A 9,735-nucleotide genomic window follows, 5' to 3' on the forward strand; every position below is an offset into this window, starting at 1 on the left:
TTAGGGGAAATTTGTGCAGTGTTGTTGACGCAGGTGCCGGTAGAATCTTATAGCAGTCAGAGGAGGTAAGAGAAATGGGAAGAAAGTGACTGTTCTCATTGGAAGAAAAGGCAGATGTTAATAATCAGATAATCTGGCATGGGTTTGGTGGGCTTTTCCTTCTCTGATTCCTCTCCCAATGGGTTGAATTGCATGCTTCTGCTCTGCAATTCAGGAAGAGGATAGTTTTAATAATTTCTTAGGGTCTCAACAGGCATTGTGTGAACTGTTCATGCCACTGCATTTTATTTTTTTTTTTGATAGCTAACTGCCAGAAGAGGCCAATATGGCCTTGTGGTAAGAAGAAGTGATGGAGCACTCATACTTGAAGAGCTGTTTGTACTTTCTTTAGACAGGACTAGGTCATGATATTATTAAGCATGCTTATAATCACGTAGCCAGGCAAGGAAGGAAAAGGTTACGCAACTGAAAGCATTATGTGACGCATCTTGCTGCAAAGCATCACTATAAGATACATAGACATTCTCTACTTGTAGCTTGCATTAGTAAGAGAGAAGAGTTTATATGGAATATAAAGTCAGAATGTTTTCTGAGGCAGTCCCTAAACATGACCAGGAGACTGTCTTGTGGAAACCCCTTGAGTTTGTTAATCTTGGTCAAGCTTGTTTTAAACAGGCAATTGGATGCCGTTCACTTACGTCATGTTTCCTTCAGACTGGAGCCATTCAGCACTGCCTGAAATAGGATATCAGGTATATATCTGTTCACATCTGCTCATTACTTTGGGCAAAGTTATAGTCTGTAATGGCTTACATCAAGCAAATCTAAAATACGTGCCTGAGTCTAAGGACTGGTTTTGTTAGTTTTCAGCTTGCAAATGTGTTACTCCAAAATGTACAGCTACAAGAGGGACAAGGATGGCTTTGAGGAAGACGTTTGCAGGGGACACAGGGATGTCTATTCACACCATGACATTGTACATCTAAATGGCTAGAATGCACAGAAATGTTGATTTATCCATTGTGCTTTTGGTTTGACTGAGATGACAGCTGATGATCTGGAGGTTGAACCTCAGTGCTCCCTATTCACAGGACTGTTTCTCCTTTAAAAATTAGTGGCACTCTAGAATTTCAAATTAAAGCATGCACATAAGGGGGACCATCAGCTCATTTAGTATTGTTATAATGAGATTTAGGTCTTGTGTGTTTTTGAAACATAAGGCAGCGTGATTATCAATAAAGCTGCTTTGTTGATTCACAAAAGTAACACCGGGGCTTGTCTATAAAGATCAGTTGGTGCGCAAGAAAGATAAATATGCACTTGATATAGAACAATGATTTCACTTTCTCTTTTCTAGCTGGACACCTATTCCAAACCCCCAGTGTCTTTGCACAGTTTCGTTTTAGCTTGCTTAGGACTGCAGATACTCTCTGGGCAGAAGAAATGTGCTCCACAGAGAGCAATAGCTCCTTTGTATTACGGACAAGCTCTCAGAGTAGTAGTTTAGAGCACACTGGGACAGGAGTAAGAGTGAGGAAAGCACCATGAATAACTGAGAAAGGGCTCTGAAAAATCCCAGGCCACGATTGCACTCGCAGTGGTGGTGCTAGGTCCTTTGGGAGGGACCGGGGAGGTGTAACCGAAAGTGCCGTAACATGTTGGGTCTGTGTTGCGTTAACTTTTTTCCAGCTAGTAGAAGTCAGCTGCGCTGACAGCAAATACAGGGAAACTGAGAACCTATTTCAGCAGACAATGAAGAATTACAGCATCCACAGGCTCCGGAGGACTCGGAGCCCGATGCTTTGGCAACATTTCCAGTGGTTTGTATCCGCTTTACTTCATTCCCCTGGTGGCAGCGGAGCCGTTCAGATAATGGCTGGGGCCCCATCCCGTCCTCCCAGCGTGTGGGTGGTTCCCCCTTGGCAAAGGGCAAACTGCCTCCCTTTCCACACGGCCCAGTATCCCAGCCCTCGTGGGCTCAGGCACATTCCTCGTGAGCGGACTGCTCCGATTCTCTGATTTATGGTGGAAAAATAACCAAATCCAAAAATGGGAGGGTGGATGACAAAAAGGTTGGGGCCCTGTGGGATTAGACCTGGTGTTTATAGGAAATTTATGTTTTGAATAGGAAAACCCAGCAACTTAAAAGATTTTTATTATAAAGATGGCTTTTATAAACCTGGGGTTAAGATTTGGGGTGCATACAAATCTTATTTTGTAAGCCTGGCTTTGCATAAGCCATTTTTAAAACTATCAGATTCTATGACCTTTTTTAGAAAAAAAAAAACCAAACAAACAACAAACCCAGGCAATTTAAGTTGTAGTTGTACATACCCTCCCTGTTGGTAGAATAACAGGATTTGGCAAAACATTTTCTTTACTGTTTGGCTTCTCACAACTGCAATGTTCTCATTCAAAATGGAGACTGCTAGTTTTTTATTTTTTCATGAAATCTGAGAGTTTGATTAACCCCAGCCAGAGGAGTGGGTGGACTGTTTCCCCAGGATATGGGAGACCTACATTTAATCCTACACTGGAACTGAACCTAAGGCTCCCTGTTTTGGGTGCTTGCCCCATCATTTCACAAATGGAGCACGGGATAGTGTCACTTGTGCTCGAGTATAGTAACCAGAGATGCCAGCCTGGGTCTGAAGTTTTCCAAGGAAAAAACAGCACAAAACCTGAATGTTCCTGGAGGAAAAAAAAAAAAAGTGGTTCCAGTTGGCATGAGCATTTTCCACAAATTCAGCAAAAACATTTAGTCAAAACTCTGGTGGAGTGGGTTCTTTGTTTTGTAGGTGTGTGAGTAGTTTTACACATTTCCTAGTTTCAAACTTGGCTGTGACTGAACAGAGCATGAGAAATTAGTAGGTTTGATTTAAAGGCCAGTGAGGGGACAGATTAAATTAATTTTACCCCTCTGATAGAGAGAGGAACTGAAAATGTTTTAATACATCTAAACTAGTAACTACTTAGTTCTTCTCTGAGAAGAACAGATATACTGAATTTGTAGAAAATGTGCTCTGCTTGCTGGCCAGTGTTTTATGAGAAAAATTGAGGTCTAAGACCAAAACTTAAAGTACTAATTCTATCAAGAATTAGAGTTCAAGGCTGCAGAGGAAGTGTGAGAGAGCACTGTTTGGCCTGCGATCTGTTGTCTTTGTCCCTGTATGAGGTGTGAATAGCAGCTATTTGCTATATATCAGAAACTCAGCTTTCTCGTTTTGGTTCTCTTATCCCCCATCAAGACAATTTTGTATTTCTGAAATATCTCCTGTTATACTAGCAAAGTTTCTTTTAAAAATATCTGAAGCGCAGTGGGATTTTTTGCATTTGAGGTGACACAGGGATTCCTCTTAGCTCCAGCTTGAAGTTCCTTTGTTTCTTTTGCTGATTTTGCAGGGAAGAAGCTCTAAAACACTTTCGCTAGGATGGTGGCCAGGGAAGGAGAAAACATGACTGAGGAAGACCACCTGACACACATTAGTTATCTTCGCCTTCCTGGTACTGATATGAAAAGGAAAGAAGAAAACTCTTTTTGAAGCCCAGCTAAGGATCAAGCCTTCTCTTCAGCCATGCCATCGATTCCAGTCATCTAGCTCAGTATTCTGTCAGACCATAGTTTGCTGTGATCAGATCTAACACCATGAAAAGAAAAGGTTGTTTTTCTTTTTCCCTCAGCCACATACCCTTGTTTTCTCTTCAGGGATTTTTGCAAAGGCAATGCTGAACAGAGAGTAGCTGTGTGCACTGGCATACCTGCCTTCTCATGGCATGCAGAAAACCACCACCAGCCATTTGATTTCAGGTGGAAGGCTTTGTCTTGATGTCATGGTTTAATCCCAGCTGGCAACTAGGGCCACGCAGGTACTTGCTTAATCCCCAAGTTGCTATAAGGGAGAGAATCAGAAGTGTAAAAATGAGAAAAAAATCATGGGTTGAGATAAAGACAGTTTGATAAGTAAAGCAAAAGCTGCACATGCAAGGAAAGCAAAACAAGGAATTAATTCACTGCTTCCCATCGGCAACAAGGTACAGCTGGCCCCAAGATACAAGTGCCTGAGCTGGACCCGCATCAAAATGCTTGGGGTGTTTCCAGAGTGCAGCGAAGAGCACAGTACAAGCTGTGCGGGCCTGATCCTGCCTCCATAGGCCTTTTGTAACCAGTAAAGCAACAAAAAGCAATGTTGAAGTCACCAGATCAACCCCATCTGCTGATGCCTTAAAATGAACTCATGTGGAAGCACCTGGCAAAGATGTGCTTGGAGCTACCTGGAGTAGGTAAGAAAAGGAGATGCTTGTTGAGGAGCTGGCTGCCAGAGTGCAGATAGCAGATCTATGTTACTTCGGTTTATGCATTTTCTTACCCGTGATTTTTTCTGGTCCCTAGAAAGCTCCTTTGACAGAGACGCTAGTTATTCTCATCAATGCTGTCCATCCAGCACAGACCACCATGGCATATTTGTAGCTCAAGTTCTCGTTGGAGACTTTGTTCAGGGAAACCAAGTCTACCTTCACCCTCTAACCAGACCTGGGAGTTCAAACAGACTTTTGGACAGCTGTGTAGATAATAGAAAAAAATGCTTCCATGTTTGTCATCTTTGAGAAGCACAAGATTTACCCAGCCTATATCTTGGAGTATACACGTTCACTCCGATAAAGATGATGTCAGAGGTAACAATATCTTGTCTGAAAATAACTCTTTACAGTTTGATGTTTTTGAACTCTGCCTTGCACGTTAAGAACCTCGTAGCTGACGTTCAGCTATACTTCAGCTCTGTTTCAGTTACAGGAGTGAAACTACAAGTATAGTAACTTTTGGAATGGCTGGGTCCTCTATGAGAGTTGTTTTCCTCCTAAACAGACTGGTGACAGTTAAATTGTAGTAAATAATATAACCATGACAATGTGATGATGATTTGGATGCAAGTGCAATGTAGACTTAAATGTCCATTATGATTAATTTATAAAACTAATTGCTTCCATGTAAAATATGGTACATAAGTAGATGTTGTTTAGGACATAGTTGGGGAAATGAATACTGAAAATGGGGAAATGGAGTATAAAAAACATGTTTGAGGGGTGACTCTTTGGAGTTGTTTTTCCATGGAGTGAAGATCATCAGCATCTTGTCAGTGTAAGAAAAGTAGACAATGGGCTCTGAGCTGTTTTTGTCCTGTGGTTTGGCTGCTTTGAGTTTTGTGGCAAGAAAAGGCTTTTAGATCATATCTTAAAGGACTGTTACACCATGTTCCCTAATTTCTCTGCTGGTCCCATTTGGTTATCTTGCAATAAGAGTCAGAAGGGCTCCAATTCAGATGGAAAAAAAAATATTCCTGGATAACAAAGCAGCAAATGACTCATTAGTCTTCCTCAATCTGCCACTGATGATGTGCTGAAGTCAGAGTAGACAACACAGTGGACAGCTAGTGAAGGGACCCATCTTCACTTAACCCCTCTGAGAGAATAGATAGCATAGATACCACAGGCTATACTGCAGCCCAGTCATACCACAAATCAAAACAACAGTAATTTCTTGCTCTTCTAGGAAGAGCTAAGTTGTTATTTTGGGCTGTCTGCTCCCTCCTGGGCTGCAGGCTGGGATAAGATCTTGCTTTAAAGGCGATCATGCAACCTCACTCCCAAAACTTGAAGAACGAGTGTGAAACATTCTTTGGGTTCACACCAAGATATTGTAGCGGGTTTCTACCAGGTGTTGCCATGTAGGTGTGCAGCAGCCAGCTGTGTGCCTGGCCTTCCTGTGCTGAGGGCAACTCCAGCACATTCAGATGTTAAACTGGAGCTGGGGGAGGGGGGGAAGCAGAGTGGTGGTGCCATTGTAGGCAGCTGTTGCCCAGGTTTTGCTCTTATAGAATCATAGAATTGTCTAGGTTGCAAGGGACCTTTAACCGTTTAAAGGTTGGACTTTAATCTAGTCCAACCATCAACCTAACTCTGATAAAAACCATCACTAAACCATGTCTCTAAGCACTATGTCTACCCATCTTTTAAATACCCCCAGGGATGGTGCCTCAACCACTTCCCTGGGCAGCCCATTCCAATGCTTAATATGCTTCCAACACAATTTGTGAAGGAAGAGCAGGCTCTCCTGTACTCCCTTGAGGATCAGTCTAGTCCATGTACCAGCTGGAAGCAGCTCCTTTGCACTCTTCCCTGGTGCAAGCCCTTACACTCAGCCATCCTCTGTGAGGAGTCTCAGCCACTGCAGGACTAAGATTGCTTCAGCAGGCCCATAAAGGGGCTGAGGGCGCCAGGCACCATGGCTGTTTTGAACTATCTCCTCTCCATGGGGATGCTGTCTCCCACTTTTGCCCAGGGCTGAGTTTGGGGTCATAACATTGCAAACATCAGAGTGCTGGTGGCCCCGTCTCAGGCGGCCACCAGGAAGCACTGTAAGGAGAAGTCCCGCAGCCTCTGCCAGCGGGAAACCCCCAGGGTGTAGGAAACTGATGCTATAAAACATCCTGGGAGCCCCATAACTAATGCTAGGAATGTGTTTTTCTTTGTTTCCTGATCACATCACTGTCAGCATCACTTCTCACCCTATTCTTCTATGTCAAGGCTGCCCATCCCACTGGTGACACCCTGTCCCCACGCTGTCCCCAGTGGGTGACTCCCTGCTCCACAGCAGAGCTCCCTGTGTTTAGGTCAGGAGAAGGAGGCATATTTGAGCTGCTGAAGTTAAATCCTCACCACACCATGACACTAACAGTGAGGAAGTCCATAGTGAGCTGAATAATGGCGCATGGCGGTGTCCCACCGGTGCTGCAGAGCCAGTGCTTGCAGCAGCGAGCGCTGAGGCAAAGGTGCTTGTGAGGGACCACAGCTGGCCCAGCCACCCCGCTTCCCACCCTGCAGACTGAAGTTGGTGGAGGCTATTTTGAATTGTTGTGCTGCTGCCTGGCACTTCTCCGGGCGACTGAGAAGTGCTCCAGCAGTGTGTGCTCTGACTGGGATGGACAGGGGATTATTCTGCTGTCTCAGCTCGCAGCTCATGTCTGTAGGAAATCCCCTAAGCAAATTAGCTCCCGGAATGAGCTGCTGCATTTGGTTTATTTCCACCTTCTTACCCTTCTGCAGGAAGTTGAGGGATTTGACCAGAAACCGAAGGTTTTTCTTAAGCAAACTAGTGAGCGCATGAGGAGCTTTGTGGATCCAGTGGATGTGAATTTTGTTAGCCATGGCTAAGCACAGGGCTTTTGATGAAAGCAGGAGCTAAAGGATGCTTTGGAAGGGGTGATATTTGGTAGAAAACATTTTCAGTTGGTGATAAGACTGTTCTTTTAACTCTGTCTCTCTAATAATCAGCATACCAAATCCAAGTCTGTTCTTGCTCCCCAAAACCGCCTGCCCTGCTAGGTGTTGTTGGGGCTTGCTGGGATGTAGGTGTTTTTCATTGCAGGTTTATCAAACCTCATATGCCTACCCCTGAAGTGTTCCTGTCTCTTCAGATAGTGCACACTTCACCTCTGTATAACAACCCGAGGACCCCATTTTACTGAATCACTAGTTGCCCATTCAGGGCTTGAGGTGCACGTCTGTGGGTGCCTGAGATGGACTTTTGCTATTACTGGGTACAAATATTTCCTCTGCAGTGCAGAAAACTGCTAAGAGTTTCAAATGAACTACTTCCTGTGACTGACTGCACACATACACGGGCGTCTGCTGCTATGCTTTTTATGGAAGCCACATTTCAGATGCCCAGTTTAACAAAAACATCCTGCATCGGCATGCTTGTAACAGCAAGTGCTGGTAGTTAAATCACACACAGGCAAACAGCTCATTTCCTTCCTGCTCTGTTGTTAAACCTTGTAACTCAAAATCCAGCCATCGCACTTCATGTTTTTTTGAAGGTGAGGAGGGAGATGACTATACTTTAATTTCACAAAATGCTATTGCTTAGAGTATATTGTATTTTTGAAGGTTCAAAGACCTCTTTGCTGGAGTGTAAAATGCTGGAGAACTGAGTGTAATATCGTGCTGTTCACTGTGCATCTTCCTCACTCTCTGGCGAGCTTTCACATGAGGGGTACTACACCATTAGAGCACACTGTCCCTTTACATGGTCAAGCCCCAAAGGCAAAGCACCCCAGAGCAGCATTATAAATTTACTCTTATATTTTGATTCAATTGTTGCATGATAAAGGGAAACAGTGACTTCTGTCCATTGAGGTGCAGGAGGAAATGAAGGAGATGGACTTTGATTCGTACTGGGGAATACCTACTGGCCACAGAGGGCACAGCTGGTTCCAGTGTATTCATTGGAAAAGGATTTGGTGTCTGCCAAGTAGATAAGTTATTGTCTAGCTACCCAGAAAGCCCCATGTGGCTTAAACTGATTACTTATTTACCCCCTGTACATAGGGAGGTGAGTGTGATAAATGTAGCTATTTTCGCTGCCAGGGATTTATATTTCACGTGGGAAATAATGGCTTTTGGTTGCTGCAGGTCTAGATAAGGTTCATAGAAAATGCCCCAGTTTAGTATTGGTAATGGCAGGGTGTTCTGGCAGTAGGAAGCAAAGTCTAATTAGTACAGAAGATGGTTGCAGAACGGCTGCTGGCAGTCATGTCATTCTCCTGTACGTCAGAGTCTGCTCCCTCTGCTTGGAAAAAACTTTCCTATTTCTGTATTAACTCTTGGGATGAGGGCTGTCCAGGGGGTTTCTTTCTTGCACAAAACTTTTCCCAGTGAGGCTTCTAACAGAATCACAGAACAAATAGTAGCTGTAATATATTTTTCCTTAGGAAAGTTTAATGCAGTAGGATAGGAGGATTTTCTCTGTAAGGGAAAAGTGTTTGAAAGAAATGCTGTTGAAAGGCATGTTAAGCGCTGGCTACTACATCAATGTGGAGAGCAGGATGATAGCTTTTCCCTGGAAAAGGATCAGATCTCTTTGAGGGTAACTCACAGATGTCATATGGAAAGGGAGGAACAGGAGTATTTAAGGAAGAATGAAAGGAAGAATTCATTTGGGTTTCGACTTAGAAACCCGAGGAGGATATGAGCCTGAGGGCAAGGCTAGGGCTGCAGCTCTGGTCAGGTACTCATCCAGAAAGCCAAACCATTCTAAGGCAGGCAATATCCCTTGGGATCACAGAGGGCTTACGGCAGGAAATGTGGACAAGGCTTTTCTCCTAATCAGTGACTCACAGAATGAACTTCTTGACTGTGCTCTTTTCCCAGCCCAATAGGATTGTGTTACTTTCTACAGAGCAGTGCAGTTCCCATAGGTGGGATGCCAGTCTGCCCTTCTGCAGGCATTTGATGGCTTTAAAATGAAGGAAAGATTGCTTCTCAGTTGGGTATTAAGTTCTGGTTTTAAAACTGTTTCTGGGATAGTAGAAAGCTTAATTACAGTTGCATCCCTTCATTCGTTGCCGTATGTGTCCTGTCTTTGGCCTCAAAGCAGCAGAAGTCAGTGCCCACCCAGAGCTGTGGGTACCCGCTGCCTTCCAGTCAGGTCACACACCCAGCAGCTCAAATTGCTTCTGTCTCCTCAAATACTGCTTGGGATGGCTTAAGCTACAAACCCCAACGTTTTCAGCCTACTTCTGGCCCTGAGAAGAATCTTCCCAGGTCCACAGACCATCACAGGCTTCTATAAATTGAAAGAGCTCTGTCCTTTTGCAAGCTGGTACACAAAGCATTAACCTCTAACGTAGAGAACTGCCAGATCATTTAGGACCTTCGAATCCAATGTCCACTCACAAC

Source organism: Numenius arquata, chromosome 2, assembly GCF_964106895.1.
Source record: "Numenius arquata chromosome 2, bNumArq3.hap1.1, whole genome shotgun sequence".
In the NCBI taxonomy this organism is placed as follows: domain Eukaryota; kingdom Metazoa; phylum Chordata; class Aves; order Charadriiformes; family Scolopacidae; genus Numenius; species Numenius arquata.